We start from the raw sequence: 17,420 nt of genomic DNA, 5'->3' as shown, positions 1-17,420 counted from the left end.
TATAATGCTAAATAACATTACATGTAGGCATGCTACATAGTGTATCTCTTCGTACCCCACGGTTAATATAGTTCCTTGATTTTCACTCACCTGATTTCCTGACAAACAAATATGCCTTTAGGTTTTTAACTATATAAGACCCTAAAAAGCATGTGCGGGGACTGCTTTAGCTCACAGTCGACAGTGTCTCTGCATGGTGTCTGTGTACCGTAGGTGTTGAATGTTGGATTTACCTGCCCACAGGCGAGCCCCATTCCTCTCTCCCCCATTCCATGAGGACATGATAGATTCAGCTCCAGGGCAATCAGCGCCAGACTCCTGTGAGATGGATGCGGAAGCTTCTGATTATTTACAAATAAATTCAATGCATATTTTAGCTTTGAATCACAATCAAGTTGTGGCAACCCTCACACATACCATATACACATACAATATATGAAAAAATAAATAAAAAAATCACTTAAAATGAATTGCATCCACTTTGAGGATTGCATTCACTGCCTGCATTTCTTTTTTTTAAGGATTCATGCAAATTAGACAACATTATGCCCCAAAACAGAATACAACAGACTAGCATATTGTGGTGTACAAAAATTAGTTATTTTGTAAATTAGATTCTACAATAGTGCAAATTCAGATAAAAATTCAGAATAAAATGTGTCTAATTAATGCATGGTGGCAGCACTATATTAGCAAACTGGGCTGATGATGGATTGTGAATGAGAAGCAGGGGCTTTGCGCTTAAAAACAGCAAAAAATATTACTCCGCAGTCTATTGAAAATTTAATAATAAAAGTTTAAAATTAGAATCATAGACATAATTTCACAAATAAACAATAAAAATATAATCAAAATGAGTATACAAATAAATAATTCTGTCATAATTTTTTTTTTCACTCTGATTGTCATTTCAAACATTTATTACTTTTTTCTTATGTTTTAACTTTTTTATTTTTTATTTGATTTACTTAAAGTCATCAGGGGTTAATAGGGGTATTTTGGACCTCATGAACTTTTACTGTATGGGAAAAAAAAAAAAATATAATCTAAATAATATTGCCTATGGTGATATTCAGAAAAAATAAAGTCATGCAGGTTTTGAAATGACCTGAATGATGACAGAATTTTCATTTTCAATGCTCTTTTTTATAAACGATCTACTGACCCTAAAGTATCTACTATAAGCACAGTGTGCTTTGTTGAGTTCAAGGATGTCAGACCAAACTTGTAGAAACTACAACGAATCATCAAAAAACAACTTAAGTAAAAAAAGAAAAGAAAAAAAAAAGAACTCTTCAATACACTTCAGGTTCAGCAAAGAATGCTTTTCTTTTAAATAACGTTTCTTTTATTTTTACATGTACATAGTATAACTAATCACATATACAGTCTTTCTGCATTGTCCTTTCAAATAATCTTGCCATGCAATCTAAATCTATTCACCATGCAACGGCAAAAACGAAACACAAAAGACACACACGCACAAGCTAATAAAGAATATAACTAAAAAAACAAACAATTTTAATGTTTATCAGACTCAAGCAGATGCAAACAATGAGCGAAGCAAATCAACACTGACTGAGACATCGGCTCTAAAATAGATGAGAGCGGTGATAAGTGTTCCACACGGATGCACGAGAGAGGAGCGAGCGAGCGAGCGGGCGGGCGGCACGCAGACCGGGGTGGGGGTGCGTAGCCGAGCCAAGTTTGACAGGCAATTACAGATCCACGGGGGCTTTAAACCACATCACATGGGGGATTTTAAACAATTACAAAAGGCTCTACAAACCTGCCACAGTGACTCCATCTGTAGATTTATGATTTTCCGCAGACTGACAGCCATTAAAGGGGGAAAAGAATAATAAGCATTTTAGCCTTACAAAGTGCAGAGGACCATGAGGTGGGCTGATGCTATTTATCACTGTCAGCCGGGGGAACGGGACAAACCTGTCGCTCTTACAGGATTAGGTCCCAGATTTCACGGTCAATTAGGACCAAATACAGGTACAAAATGGATACAATGTGCCGTGATCCCAAAGCCAATTATCAATGATGTTTAATTTCATCCAGTTTCTTTAAGCCCTTTATAAAAAGGAATGGGAGGAGGAGGAGGACGACGAGGGGGCAGGCTTTCCTTTTTGCCCTCCTGTCCAACAAAAGGGGCGACACGTGCACAGTGAATTAAGTGCTATCATCTCTCATCATGGTAAGCTGCTTTCAGAGAGAGAGGCTAACAAGACTACTGTTTGATATTGCGGGCTTAGTACTGAGAAAGTGATAGATTTAAAATAAGCAAAGGAATCAAAAACAACAACAAAACCGACAAGAGCAGTTTGCCGGGACACTAAGATCTCTCTTTTCTGACTGTATGAATTGTGAAATACAAGTGTCTGTCTATGGAGAAAATAAAGCCATTGCATTCATAACTAGGAAGAAAAGTCGCAGCCACAACACCAGGGTGTCTGGATGGTTGCCAAAGCATTGCTATGCAGTTGCTAAGGTGTTCAAAAGAGTCCACAACCGAGTCTCTATGATATTTTGGTCTCTAGATTCATGTAAGAATGGAGCATTTGAATAATTTCATTCAGAACCGGTTGCATTTTCTTTTTTGAGAATTGATTTCTTTCTGAGTTTTGATTTTGGACTCGACATAACAAAGAACCAACCAATTTCCCAATAATCTGCCTCTTCCTTTGAGAATATCTTTAGGACTCTTCAGGCAATCTTGTTTTCTAGGCGTAGGCTTGATAGATGCTGAAACTGGTGATTAGAAATAATGTTAATTAACATAAATACATTGAAACTGCTTCTGTACATCTATCTTAAATTTGAAAATGCCACCATAAGCATATTCTTGCAACATTCTGACCAATAGGGGATTATTTAGTAATACATTTCAGTGGATTTTGAATATTTCCCCTCATATATTAACATTCTCATTTAGTTTTTTTGTTAAAAAAAAAAATAGAATATAGAATATAGAATATACAGATATAGAAAACTCCTCATCATATGCAGCACCAGATTTGTTCAAAACCGTTTATGCCAAGTATTAGAAATAGTAATAGTGATGGTCTCTTCAGTAAACACCACTAACTGTGCACTGAAAAAAAAAACACTTAAACTACTCATAAAGCTTTTGATTATCATTAAAGTAATCATAAAGAACTAAATCAACTATATCTAACTATATCATCTTATCAGCTTGTATCACCAACCACAGTACTTTTTGTGAACATTTTAAAGGCATGCTCAACAAAAGAGAAGATCTGGATCAAACCTGACACTGTCTTTGATGAGGATTATCAACTCTAAAGCTGATAAGGACAACATTACCTATCGCTGGCATACTCCCTGGATCAGTATGGCTAGTTTGACCTCAGGGGGCATTAGAGAGGCATGAGAAGTGGAAGACAAGAAAAGTATCTGGGTGAAAAAATGTGCACTCAAAAGGGCGAGGGGAATGGCAACAAAAGACACTATAGACATCCAGTCTTGTCTTACTAAACTCACTTATTACTAACCTAAGCAAACTAACTAGCATAGAATGATAATTTATAGATACCCCACCAGGATCGGTTGTTTCTGCTTCCTGGTCTTTCACAGGAATGTCGTCATAGAACAACACCCAAGTAAAAGCACTATAAGCAGCTTTTTTAAGGAATACCACACATCAAATGTCCCAACTATCTGACAGACATCACTGAAATAGGTGTCCTTAGAATACAGATATCTCTGTTACACCCCTAGGCACTCTATATATGTATATAAAAAAGAGCCAGCGATGCTGTGGAGGAAGCTAGCTAGTTAAATGGAATTGTACAGAAACATTCTCCTAAGAGCAGGGTTGTGCACCATTTAGAACTGAATTTGGAATGTGTTCATGGATTAAAATGAAAATGTTGGCATGAAAAAGCCTAATTTGAAAGCTTTCTGACAATAAATAAATAAATAAATAAATAATTTTTTGAAATTGTTACGTTTATAAGCCTTACAGTTAGTACATAGACAAACGGAGGGATGGACGGATGGACAGATAGATAGATAGATAGATAGATAGATAGATAGATAGATAGATAGATAGATTGATTCTGTTCTTATTAACAGTTTATTAGTTTATATCGCCCTCAAATTTTGAGCGAGCGAGACACACACAGAGGTGTAGCCTGGGAATCTGGCATTTGAGTGACAGCAATGAGGCTTTTATTAGTTTAAATTCACGTACTCACAGATTCTGTCGCTATGCCACTCACGAACAACCGCACATCGCGCACTTATTATTATTGGGCCTGCTTTTAGCCATTTATCTGCAATCCACTGTTCCCTTTCTTCTGCCAACTTTCAATTGGATAAAATAGGAACAGCTCACGGAGAGACTTTGACATTTATGAATTATAGCCTCAGGCACATCGTTATGATGTAATATTTCTCTCAAAGGCAGCGATTTTATGGAGGGGGAAAGTAGCTGAGGAGAGGTGGTGGCTGGAAGTAGAATGGTTTCCTTCAGACTGACACTTCTGTGAGGGGGAAAAGAGAGAGATTCTGGATGGTACAGAGAGAGAGAGTGACGGAGAGAGAGAGAGAGATGGGTGTGCAAGGAAGGGAGAGAAAGCATGAAAAAAAAAACAACAACTTTTAAGTAGTATCCTTAGGCGAGGAACAGTGTTAAGTGTTCCCTTAGATTTCAAAGTGGGAATGAATGGCTGATTCTCTTTGAAAATGGAGTTGCCATGGCAACTGATCCTTTATTTCATATTTGCTGGCATAGGTAGCTAAACAGCAGACGCGAGGAAGACGAGGCATTCAGACCACAGAGGACTTCACAGACCAGACCACTAAAACCCACGGCGCCAGACGAGGTCCAAAAACAAATGGCCTTTCACCGCTTCACCCTGATCATCCGTATCTCCCGCTCATCCTTTTCTCATTTCATCTCTGACAACAGATCAATGCTTTCACTTTCATCCAGTATAGGTAAAAAAGCAAGACCTTCAAATCGGTCCTGTATTCGTTTTGTTGGGGATTTTATTCAAGTTTAAAGCATGAAGTGAAGTGCGGTGTGACACGGCAGCCGTACCCTGAAGCGATGCTCTCACCATACTTTACATCATTGGCTTGCCTTATGAATACATAATATGCAAAAATGTACCTGGGCTCCGGTGACAGGGGATGTCAGGCGAATACATAATGACAGAAATATGGAGGGGGTGGGGAGGCAGGAAATACCAGATGTCCATCTTTGTCGTTAGTAAAAGAGGGTTTTGGGTGGGTTTGACAGGCTGGTTTAATGAGGTGAGAGAGAGGATAGGGTGACGCGTCGATGTAATCGATAGCAGAATTAACACATTGACATACAGACTGTTTACTTTCAGCCATTTTCTCTGCACAATTAAGCGCCTGAGATCTGCAAGTCAACTATGATTAATCCCTGGGTCACTCCACTGTCTCTCTCTATTTCAACTTAAAGTATCAAGGCCTGTGTTTATAACATCAAATGTGTGAGTATAAGTGGCGTGTAGACATATCGGAGAGCGTCATTTCTCCACAACATTTTTGTGTATACGTGTATAGTTAAGGTTATGCATAATCTGGAATCAAAGAATTGGTTCCCTTCCAGTTAATGAGTTTGAATTGGAATCAAATTGTGCTACCACAATTCAATTTCAAAATTCGGAAACGGAATTAGAACTAGAAATGCATTATTAATGGCACAACCTAAATTGTGCACAACCTTTTGTATGGTATCCTTCATGGTGTTGGGGTTAATTGCTGTTGATGCTGTTTTAGGGTAGATGCCATTTGAAGTTGAAGCCATTTTTGGCCCGATGCCATTTTGGAGTTGGTGCTGTTTTAGGGTGATTCTGTTTTGGGGTTGAGGCCATTTGGAGATGACATTTTGGGGTTGATTCTGTTGATATCTTTTGAGGATTATACCTCTTTGGGGTTGAAAGCGTTTCAGGGTTCATGTAAACTGAGCTCAATGCCTTCTTGGAGCTGAGGCTGCTTGCAGTTTATGGCGCAGAGGCTTGATGCAGGTTTGGAGTTTATTCCAACTGAGATTGATGTCTTCTTGGTAGGGCTGGGAAAATAAATTGATGCACTGTGATTGAAGAAATTACTGAAAAGAATCTGCATCGATTCTGGGATTTTCTGAATGCATCGTGATTCTCTCTCGAAGGTTAAACACTTGATTAGAATGAAAATTATTGGAATTGCAGAAATGTTGTTTGCAGATCAACATTGGTATTGTTTGAAACTGATAACATTTTAGGGCTGATGTCTTTTTGGAAGTGACGCCGTCTGTATGTTGATGCTGTTTGGGGCTGAAGCCATCTGCAGTTGAAAGCATTTTGGGGTTGATGCTGCTTACTGTAGTTTCACTGCAACATCCTGGGATCTGGACAAATCCATTCTCACAGATGGACCAGCCTGATGATGTCTGGTTTGGGAAGTCTTCTCATTTTCCCTCTTCCATCCTTCCATCCCCCTCTCCATCTCTCCTCCCATCTCATCCAGCCATCAGCGGTTACTCATTGGCATCCTCGGTCTCATCCCTCTCAGCTTCTTGGCAACATCAGATTAGTTGCTTCCGAAGAGCATTTCCCATAAATGTATCCTTCTTTAGATCCAGGATTAGCTGCCAGTGATTCAATAAAGAGCCTTTTTTTTTGGGATAACAGTAAATGTTGGTTTTGCAGTTTGGTACAGGACAGTATGCAATGGCGTGGGTACACATGCAGTGTTATCAAAAGAGCCAAATTATCCCTAAGGGAAGAGGTTATTATTTCACAACTGAGTGTGTTCACAAATTAGCATAACAAAGACTCACCTCTGCCATTTTGGCAAGCTCGGTCCAATCATCTTTGTTGTAACTGCACATTATGCTGGATATGACAATCTATGGGGGAGAGAAGAATTAGAGAGAGAGAGAGAGAGAGAGATATTTCAGCATGGACAGAATTCAAGAACAGGTTTTTCTTTGTCTCACCTTGTGGCCTTTAACAGAGGCCCGTTTCATTGTGTACAAAAGGTTTCCCCATCAAGGTCCCATTTCAGCACATTATAAAATGGATCTGAAGGCCATTATCTTGTCTTTAAAAAGCAGCTGCTGCCTTGTCCTCAACCCTCAAAGTCACAAAATCAATATTTATAATTCACAAGACCAGGACAAATCCACTGTTGCACAGCCTTTATTAAAACAGTATCAAGCCCCAGAGCAGGGTGTTAGATAAGAGCATTTGCTGGATTAGCCTGCACCGTTTGTTGTTTCTTTTTTCCTTCGGACACACAATAATCCAGTCATAAAACAGGTTACGGAAGGTCTGCTTTTCAAAAACAACTCCTGGTTTTCAGTAATCACGGACATAAAAAGCTTTTGAAACCATACAGAGCGTACCATAGCACCGATTCTCTAGAGATGGACTTTCTGCCCACACTTGTGAGCGGAAAGAGTAGCTACCAGGTCAACATTTTAGCTCACTGTGTCCCTCGTCGTGATATTTCTCCAGGAAAAATCCAACCGCGTTAACCGCATATGTGGCCGCTCTCCATTAAGTGCCTAATAGCTGCAGAGATGGGGAAAAAAAAAAACCTGCAATGAAGGCCAGCCTATCTTGTGCTCCTTGGTCCAACGCTGCGATTACATCTAAACTCTTGTCTCATCAGATGTCCATGACTTACACTCGCCACTGATGAGGTGGAGGTGGGCGGCACGGGGGACGGCAAAGATTGGTGCTAACAACAGGAGAACAGGAGTCCGGGGAGACTTGGAGAAAACTGATTTCATGGGAGGATATTAAACTTGGAGGCTGTGTTGTCCCCCCCGGGGACAAATTTCCGCTAGATATAAATCTCTCGGGCATTACGCTTTCCCAAAAGCAGCAGGCAGTTAGGCACTAAGCTTAGCCCACCCACACGAGAGCAGAAAATATTGCCAAGTTTTAGGGGGCAAATAAAGTTAAACACTCTGACATTTACCACCAAGATTTACAGTACAACACTGACATATAAGTGATATTTGATACACCCTGAAATAGTGTTTGGTAATATTTCCATAAACCTCAGGCCATCGGCGAGCAACAGCAGGGTTCCTAAAAAAAGATGAAGAGATCAACGCCGCAGGCTTCATTTCGGATATTATACACAACGCCGGTATTCTGTTTTGATTTGGGCTTGACCTTTGCTTGCTTTAACATCACGTTATTGCAGAACCGCCCTTGAGAAGCTGGAGAGGGATCTAGTTTTAAGTTTATTAACACCAATCCAGCCTGAGCCCCCCTGCCGGAGTGTCACATTAACCGTTGCCGAGGCTGCAGGGTTCGAGGAAGATCAGGGATTACCTGGTTATAAGCTCAATAACCTCCCTCCGGGCGAGCGCCTCTGAACCCACCTTCCACTCTAACAATGTGTCTCCATGGAGATGAGTCACCTGGAGGCCATATGAGAACATGTGGAGCGATGATTCCCGCCGATTCTCTAACGCAGTGTTGTGACCATTTCTTAATAATGGGGAAAAATGGAAGCACTGATAACGGCAAACCACAATTCGTCCAGTTCGGAGCCACAACAGCCAGAGCAGTATCTTGATGAGGTTTCTTTTTCAGGAACGGTAAAGAGAGCGTTTTAGCACAGCGGGTGTACATGTGAGGGATTGCTAGCTATGAACAGCACGAGAACCAAAGGAATCAGAAAGTTCGCCATCCTGACCTCTCCCTCTCACACTGACCAATTTAATGGCAGAAACTAAAATTATGCTAACAACACACTCATGTTATTGTAGTATGACAACAGGTGCTTTAAAGGAACATCAAAAACATGTATTTGATTTTTTGTTCGATGGAAGGTTTTAAGACTAAATTTAAATTTTTGAGTTATTCAAAATTCTAGTGTCTATTTTTGTCTATTCGATTAATTTTTTGAACACAAAAAAAATGCACGAAGTCCGATTTTCACCAGCCTGCTTTATTGAAATACTCAATGCCACTTTTTTTTTTGTTGTTGTTGAGATTACCTTCATATTTGGTACTACTCTCATGAATAAACAATCAATAGCAAAACATATATTATCTATCTACAGTCTCTAATATGGAAACCAGTTGCAGTTTGTTAATTTTTTTAAAGAAAATATATAAGAAAAAACGCTGCATATATATATAAAATGTAAATATTGTTATATATTTTTTTAAAAAAGATAAAGACTAAAGAGTATCTAAGTATTTAAATGCATACAGTATTTAAATGCATTTGGTGGCAAACCAAAACGATGGTTCTACCGCCCGCGAGTACCGCCACCGCTACCGCCACCGCCGCATCTGAAAAGTGCATTTGCGGCTTTTGACCATTGATTGGCGCTTTAACTACAAGTTATCAAACAAGCGCTTCAAAGCACATTTTAGCCATCAGCTTTGCCACACCGATGTGTCACATTTGACGGTTGCAGACAGGGAGAATGATACACTGTAGTTAAAATATTTAATATTCACAGAAGAAAGTATATTACTTGAAGTAATGTGCGTTATGAGCTAGGCTACATGGATGAATATGCAAAATGTCAATATTCTCACATATTAGGCCTATATTTCAATTTATATTTTAAAATTCCTTTAATAAAACAACATGCATTTTTGTCATGCACTACTTTGTTATTCGTTACCTGTCTTTTATTTTGACAGATAACTTCTCAGGAAAAATATATCTGTCTGTATACTGATTGAGAAATTATTTAAGCAAAATGTGAGACACTGTAATTTCGCTCCCAAACCAGTTTTAAGTTGCTGGGGTATATTTTTAGCAATAGCCAAAAAAAAAAAAAAAAACTTTGTATGGGTCAAAATTATTGTTTTTTCTTGCATGCCAAAAATATTTAGGATATTAAGTAAAGATACTTAATACCCATGAAGACATTTTGTAAATTTACAAATGTTAAAATATTAAAACCTAATTTTTTTTTTTTTTTTTTTTTTGATGCTGTATGAATCTCAATTTCGAGAAATTGACCCTTATGACTTGTTTTGTGGTACAGGGTCACAAATATTTTTACGATTAAATTAGCATAAGCAGATATTAAAATGTGTACAGTAAAAAAAAAAAAGGAAACTAGCAAAAAAACAAAAACAAATTGTCAGTTTAACTTTTTGTTTTAACAGGAAACACGTTTGTCAAGCAATTTCTTAGGGTGCTACTACAGCAAAGCATATCTCAGCTCAGTCAGGGCCCTTAAAAGAAGCTTCTCTCTTTTTCTTTCTCTCCTCTCTCTTCACCTTGTTTCAGAAAGAAGCGATACATCTCTGCTGCTTTCATCCTCAGTACAAAAGCCGCCCCAGTGAATGCTGGGCATCACTTCCATTAGTGCTGCCCGTGATTGCCGTCAGAATGTCCTCCAGAAATCAATTAATCCTTTGATATTTCTTGAGCACAAAAAGAAACCCAGATACAAGAATCTTAGAAGTGAACAAATGAGTTGTCACTTTGTAATTTCAGCAAGCATATGCCGCTCCATACGACGGCTGAATAAAAAAATAAAAATGTACTTATGGATGGAGCTAGCTCACATCATAAATATTTGGATTTCATTAACAAACATGAGGATCACATTACTATGAATAATAAATGGAACAATGAGAAATGAATATTGAAATCATATTCAAATTTTATGACTTCAGAGCCAAACCATTGAGGAAAAATTGAAAATAACTAGCTACCACAGAGAGTCCCATGCTGATTTTACCAAGACCTCCACCCATACATCATGCAGAAGAGATTACAAATAACAATTTTCGCTTCTCAACATGTGCATATCTACATTTATTAATGCAGATATAAAACAGCAGCTGCTCTGGTAAAAAGACTTTAATTCAAGCTGAATGTTCTAATATTCTTACACCTTGTCCAACTAGCAACGGATCCATAAAAATCACATTACTAACTAGCAGGGACTGTCAACAGGGTGACACATCCTGACATTCTGATGGACTCATGCATTCTATTTTTGACATGTCACGCTAGGTAGCCCCGCTGTGAATCTCACTGGTCCATTTTCTCAATACAATGTTCCACAAAGTGCTTGTGTCCAACTTACATTGTCAGGAAAGTCGGCTTTGTGTTCTGTCAGACTCTGGCACCAATAGGCAGCCGTCTTCTCGCTGATCAGCTCAATTTTCACGAAGGAGCCCTGCTCGGGACCAAACAGCGGTCCGGAGGAAGACACAATGGTGACTAAATCCTGCATGAAGAAAAGAGATTTGGATTCAAGCAGTTCAGATCAAAGACTCCTTCATAGGTATGTGATCTCGTGGTACCTCCATTAGCGACTAATAATTAGCCTACTAGGGGAAAAGAGCTACACCTACAAATTTGTCTAGCTCCGACTATCCCAATAGACTCGACTGCAATAAAATATGCTCCGCGGCTGTAATTTCTGTGTAGAACAACATAAAGAAGACAATTATGGCCATATTCTACAGAAATTCATGACACAAATTCAATAGCGTTATTTCTCCTTCCCTCTCCCAGGGGGCTTTGAAGTGGAGCTAAATTCATATTTAATCATACACGTTTGAAACTGTGCCGTGCAGTAGGGAAAATGAAGTCTACTTTAACCACAAAAAAAGGGTTTTTACATTACAAAATAAAGTCATTCATCCATCAGTTTGCACTAATATCTTCCCTTCCTCACACTTTCCCAGACTATATTTTATCGAGTAGTAGAGGCTTGTCTTTTCTCAAAAGTGCCAGCATGCCAACAAGCCTTGATAGATGTTCTCTGTACTACATTCTGCTGGAGTTGAAAATTCATCTCTTGGCATTGGAGTCCCAATGGATTCCCTGCCAAACTGCTGTAATATTCATCACTGATTGGATGTATAGAGTACAGGTCATGCTGGCCGGACAGTAACCAGTCCACATGGTAAATTAGAAGCCAAGCTAATGAAGCTGGCAGAGTCGCAGGGATCGTGGCATCCGCTGAACCGCTATTGGCTAATGGCTTTGGCCCTCGAAATGAGGTTCAACCAAGCCAATGAATTAATGCTCTCACCGATGTAGATGCATCTTCTGGGGATTGAGCCAAGAAATCTGTTGTGTCTCATTTCAAACCTGTGTAAATGGCAAACAGATTAAAATTACCAGCTTTTATGGCGGCAATGCTGAAGATGAACCATTTTTGGTTCCCCAAAGAACCTTTCAGTCAGCAGTTTTCGTGAAGAACATAAAAAAGAGAACCTTTTATTTAGTTAAAATATTATTTCCTAGATATGATGGTTATTTATTGGCATTGATGGATTCCTTACAGACAAAAAAAAAAAAAAAAAAAAAAAATTGGATTATTAAAATGTTCTAGAAAAATTATTGTTTTAGCAACTGTTTTCTGAAAAGTTCTTTGAGGACCCTAAAATGGTTCTTCCACTGCATCACAGTGAAAACACCCTTTTAGTACCTTAATCTTTAAAAGTGTTCCATGGATGAAAACATTACATTGTTAAAAATAAAGGTCCTTCATTGGCATGTGTGGTCTTATGAAACCTTTATTTTTAAGAGTATATGGTTTCTGAGAGTTCTCAGGACCCTGTCTAATGTAGAAAAGTAATAGTGCACCTTCTCCACAAGCCGCATGATTTGAGGTATCGTTCGCAAAGGGTGTGTGGGACCAGATGCCAGATGCCATGTGGTGATGTTTAATACTGAAGGTTAGGGGTTTGTTCCAATCCTTAGCTAGCAACATTAATAAAAGACAAAGAGGGACTCGTTTTAATCCAATGTGTCTACGACCCTGGGTCTAAGAGGCTAAAGGGTTAAGAAATTACATTTCTTGCTGTGAAAATTGAACCGATAAACTCAACAGAACAAACAAAAGGGAGTGACAGCTTAATCCTTTGAACTCTGATAAACCATCCATCATAATTTAACAGTGTGAGAGGACGATTTGCATATCCTAATTAGAACCTACGCCTTTACAGAACAATTACAATAATGGCACGCAAACTTCATTTTACAACATTTGAGCACTTTTCAAGCCACGGAGACAAGAGACTTTCACTGAAAATGTGATCTAATTTGCATAAATAGGATTTAGAAGTGAGGATCCAAATGTTTGGTTTGTTTTTGTATTATTCATTAGGCATTTTTAATTTAATTTAATTAATTGTTACAAAAGTTTATTAATTTCTCGTGCTTGCAAGTAATTCAAACATTATCGCTATTGCCCAAACTTAGGGCAATTTTAGCAAACTTTCGACTTTAAGTATTAAACATGTAACTTGTGCATTGGAAATAAATGACACCTCAAACAATGCAGTTTGCTGAGAAATGGTGTGATCAGACTCCGAATTTTTTGCAGACAATAAAACAGAAAAAAAAAAAACAGAACAAAAAATAGAAAAAATAAAATATGACATAAGCCATATCTAGAGATGGAAATATTATAGTAGTCATGACAAGCAAAGTTCTAGTTCACTAGAAATGCACAAAAAACACGGGTAACTGCACATGACACTCCAACTTCATGATAGTGATTTTACCTGAAAATAAAATAAAATAAATACAGATGACTTCAAAGCTAACATACATACAGTACATTGACTGAAAGCCACAACACTTACATTTCCGATTTCAGTTCATCATTGACAACAAAATGCTAACAGATATTTTCTAAAGGTACATTCAAACATTCAGGTATGAGCGATTCAATGCGTGAATTCTGTCTGACGAGTGACATTTTCATACATGGCTTGTGGTTGAAGATAAAGACGTTACCTCTTCTTTAATGAAAGTGCTGTGGCCCTCCAGTGAAGACTCTGTTGGGAATTCAGACAACCATTCCAAGAGCTCCAGGCCAATCTGTAAGTCTATATTTAATGAAGCCATGACCAAGGAACATTTGGCTGCCGGCGCTTTGGATTATCAGGCGAGGGTGGAACAAGACATTTAATATTAAGCAACTAGAAACCATGAAAATTACCCAAAGACAGAGGTCTGGCATGCTGAAACAGGTGCCACACACAGCGACGGGAGATAAGACATGCACGCATACACACTCGCGCTTTCCATTCTCTACTTCCCAGCATGCATCTCAATGCAAATTGGATTCCCAAAGATGAGCGCTTAAAGATGGACATAAGATGTAAATTCATTCCTCTACACAGACTGTAGTGTTAATATGCATGACTGCCACCAGTCAGTGGAAGACGGGATAAAACCTGCCCGGGATGGACATGTAGTGTGGGTTTCTGTTTCAACCTACAGTAGGGTCCAAATGTCTGAGAACACATTATAAATCTAGGATTTCTTCTCTCTCTCTCTCTCTTTTCCCCCAGACAAAATTGAAATCACAAAACAAAGGAGTAAATATTTCTCAAATTAAAATTCTACTAGTAAGTCTTTTGCATGCAATAACAATGAATGAATGGAGACTGTGGCTTTCAAACTCCAAAAAGGACTGAAAATCATCATTAAAGTGTCATAAATATTGTCCACTTTCATTCCTTTAGAATGTTTTTTGAACTGGATTAATGGATTCACTTCAAAGATCTGATTTGAATCAGTCAAGCAGTATCATTCACATCTGTTTTGCAAACTGGATCAACTTATTGATACGATCTGAATGAAAAGAAACAAATCAGTTCAATGTAGAGCATGAGTTTTTTTTAATTGGATCATCTGATACATTAAAAAAAGATATGACCCAAAAGAATCAAATCTGTAGAAACAGTGCAAAAAATCAATCAGAGTGGTTTTGTGGACTAGATTACTGATTCATTGAAAACAGGAAAACAAAGTTAGCAAACAAATTTGGGTTTGTGTACTGGATCAACAATTCAAAATATCACAGTCAAAAGAATCAAATCAGCTTGATTAGCAAACATATCAACTGTTTTCTTAACTAGATCAACTGATTCGTTGAAAATATCTGACTCAAAAGAATCAAATCAGCTTGATTAGCAAACAATATCAACTGTTTTGTTAACTGGATCAAATGATTCATTCAAGAAATCTGACCTGAAAGAAAAAAAAAAGTCCAATCAGTGAACAAATAATTCAGACCGGTTTTGTAAATTTGATCAACTGAAACACTGAAAACCACTCTGAATCACTCGAATCACTGACTCGAAAGGAACAAATCGGTCCAATTATTAAATGGATCTTTCCGACTGGTTTGTGAACTGTACAAACTGATTCACTGAAAAGAGCTGAGCCAAAAGAGACAAACCAGTCAAATTATTAAAGAAATTACTTCAGAGTGATTTTGTTAACTGGAACAAAAGATTCATTCAAGAAATCTGACCTGAAAGAAACAAAACAGTCCAATTAGTGAACAAATTATTCAAACCGTTTTTTAAAACTGGACCAACCGATTCATTGAGAAGATCTGACTCCAAAAAAATCGGAATCAGTGTCATTAGTAAACATGCAATTCAGACCGGTTTTGTGAATTTGATCACATGAATAATTGAAAACCGTTGACTGACTGGATCACTGATTTGAAAGGAACAAATCGATCCAATTATTAAACGTATCATTCAGACTGGTTTGTGAACTGGACACAAACTGATTCACTGAAAAGATCAGACTCAAAAGAACAACTCTACATTGGGGTGAACCACATTTATGATACTTTTAAACTGTTTTCATTCACTTTTATTGTATTGAAGTGGTCGGCTATGAAAATGTACAAACATTCACCTTTTTTGTTCTACAGAAGCAAGTCATTTAGGTTCATGTGTTAATCATGCAAAATGCAAATGTGGTGCTCTCATACTTTTGGACTACCTCTAGCTGTATGCTGGTTTTTATAAGGACTCTGTCCACTAAGGGGGTCCCATGGACCATTGGCAGACTGTGACCAATAGAGGAAATGCAGGAAGGATCATTTCTCCTTTTTTTCCCTACAGAGGCTCAGTCTCGCTCACGTTTTCATGTGTGCTTTTGAGCTAACAACGTTTTATCACAGCACAACAGGCCCCTAATCCTCCTGTACAACAAACAGGCTTTAAGAAGCGGACACATGCAAGAACTGCTAATCAAAATGCAGTAGACTACACCGCTGCCGCGCTCACACACTCGTGCTAACATCACAACCCACATCCACACGCTTTCACATACTAATGAGAATATACTGTACTCTGACCTCACACTGCCACACGAACAGACTGCATACAAGCGATGGAGTCTGAAAGTATGATCATAATACTATCATAATTCATTACTCCACTGACGTTTACTGCGATCATCTGCATATCTTTGCATGTTTTTCAAACCACCTTTGAAATTCAGCAACAGGATTTCTGGTTCTCCTTACACGTTTCATTATCCCGAGGAAGATGCACGCTGCTGTTTCCCATCTATCTCTTGCTCTCCCCCTCTCTAGACACGCAGGGGAGATCAAGTGTGGAATATACTGCTCAATGGCCGATAATCCCGCACATTAAACCACAGGCTTGAACTAATACCATATCAAATGCTTTGCTATTCAGATCCAGCATCCCGCAGTAATTGTCTTATTTCAGAAGATCAAAACTGCAGGGAAAATGCACGCAGTTTCTTACCGTCAGTTTGGATCATAAGAACGAGCAGGCAAGCCATTTAATGGTGCAATCAGAAAAAAACTGTCAGAGCGAGCGAGGTCAAAGCTTTCCAGCAGTTGCTCTTTTCTTAGTGTTTAATACATAAATGTAAGACATAATGAAAATAGCATACTGCTTTTTCTTATTGAAAGAACTTAAAGGGTTAGTTCACCCAAAAAGGAAAATTATGTCATTAATAACTCACCTTCATGTCGTTCCAAACCCGTAAAACCTCCGTTCATCTTCAGAACATAGTTTAAGATATTTTAGATTTAGTCCGAGAGCTCTCAGTCCCTCCATTGAAACTGTGTGTACGGTACACTGTCCATGTCCAGAAAGGTAAGAAAAACATCATCAAAGTAGTCCATTTGAAATCAGAGGGCCAGTTAGGATTTGCTGAAGCATCGAAAATACATTTTGGTCCAAAAATAGCAAAAACTACAACTTTATTCAGCATTGTCTGAAGATGAACACTGAGCCGAGCCAGATAACGAACAAAAGATTGACTCGTTCTCGAGTCAAGAACCGTTTCTGTCAGACTCGTCTCATTCGAGAACCGAGGAGCTGATGATACTGCGCATGTGTGATTCAGAGTGAAGCAGACTGACACACAGAGCTTCTGAATCGATTGATTCTGAACTGATTCTGTGCTAGTGTTATGAGCGCGGGTAAACTGAAGGCTTGAATCAAGGGCATTCATCGCCAATGACGCCATTATGTCAAGTGCAAAAGATCCGGTGAACTGTTTTCTTTAACCGGTTTATTGAATCAAACTGTCCGAAAGAACCGGTTCGCAGAAAAGAACCGAACATCCCATCACTACTGGTGATCCGAAAACCGAGTCAATCGTTCGTTTGTTAACTG

At 38.5% G+C, this 17,420-nt stretch overlaps 1 pseudogene; it reads right to left on the bottom strand.

Moving 5' to 3' along the window:
- Positions 1-90: 90 nt before the first annotated feature.
- On the bottom strand, positions 91-11,715 carry LOC113072928 (dihydropyrimidine dehydrogenase [NADP(+)]-like; annotated as a pseudogene).
- Between the last annotated feature and the right edge of the window lie 5,705 nt (positions 11,716-17,420).

This window comes from Carassius auratus, unplaced genomic scaffold (assembly GCF_003368295.1).
Source record: "Carassius auratus strain Wakin unplaced genomic scaffold, ASM336829v1 scaf_tig00011012, whole genome shotgun sequence".
Classification (NCBI taxonomy): domain Eukaryota; kingdom Metazoa; phylum Chordata; class Actinopteri; order Cypriniformes; family Cyprinidae; genus Carassius; species Carassius auratus.
This window is presented reverse-complemented; position numbering and strand designations above follow the sequence as displayed.